General features: G+C 39.9%; 1 protein-coding gene across 1 annotated transcript in view; it reads left to right on the top strand.

Annotated features, from left to right (window-relative positions):
* The window catches only part of DCTN3 (dynactin subunit 3), a 10,240-nt gene that overhangs the window by 2,395 nt on the left and 7,002 nt on the right, over positions 1-843 (top strand). The window lies entirely within an intron of this gene.

Genomic DNA, 843 nt, shown 5'->3' with positions numbered 1-843 from the left:
TTTATTTATTTATTTATTTATTTATTTATTTATTTATTTATTTTTCACATGAGTTTTGCCAGAGAAAGAGAGAGGGAGAGGGAAAATGCAAGCAGCCAGGTTCAGGACTTGAACCACAGTCAGCCATGTGGGAATTCCAGCTCCTTAACCACCATACCACTTGCTGGCCCCGATACTTGCACTTTTTATGACTACATCCAGGGCCTAGGAATCAGGGGATATACAGTATATGCTGGTGCCAAAAACTCTAAAAGTAGTTCATACCACCCCAATCAGACTTCAAACTCCCAAAGAGTACATGACTCTTTCTTCACATTAAGGATTCCCCAAAAGTGGGACTGCATTTCCTTTAATTCAAGACCAGGGGAGCAACCTTGATTACTGGAACTCAGGTTTGGGAGTCTGGGGAAATGAGGGGTCTTTACTTTTTCTAAGCCTTGAGCCAGGTAATATATCTCAGAATTAACCTCCACGACTCACCTACAATGGCGGATCCGCACGAGACCCATCCTTGATCCAACATTGAATGGAATCTATGTTCCCTATTGTTGAAAACTTTAAACTTGTGGCCCTGCTCCCTTTACCTGCATGTATCACATTTTCAATAACTCCCCTGGAAAACAACTGTATATAGCAGAGATAGGGTAATGGGAGAGGGGGAAAGGGCAGAGGGTCAAAGATAGGATAAAAAACATATATATGTATACATTGTATGAAAGTAGAAATGGAATATTATTGATGATAACATGCTTGATTAAGTCACTATGCAGTTTGTCCTAGATGGGAAACTACATTTAGTATGTTGTGATGATGCTCAGGGAATGAGTGTTAGGTAATATAATA

This window comes from Tupaia chinensis, unplaced genomic scaffold (assembly GCF_000334495.1).
Source record: "Tupaia chinensis unplaced genomic scaffold, TupChi_1.0 Scaffold000093_1, whole genome shotgun sequence".
In the NCBI taxonomy this organism is placed as follows: Eukaryota; Metazoa; Chordata; class Mammalia; order Scandentia; family Tupaiidae; genus Tupaia; species Tupaia belangeri.
The sequence above is the reverse complement of the archived record's forward strand: the minus strand, read 5'-3'. Positions and strand labels throughout refer to the sequence as shown.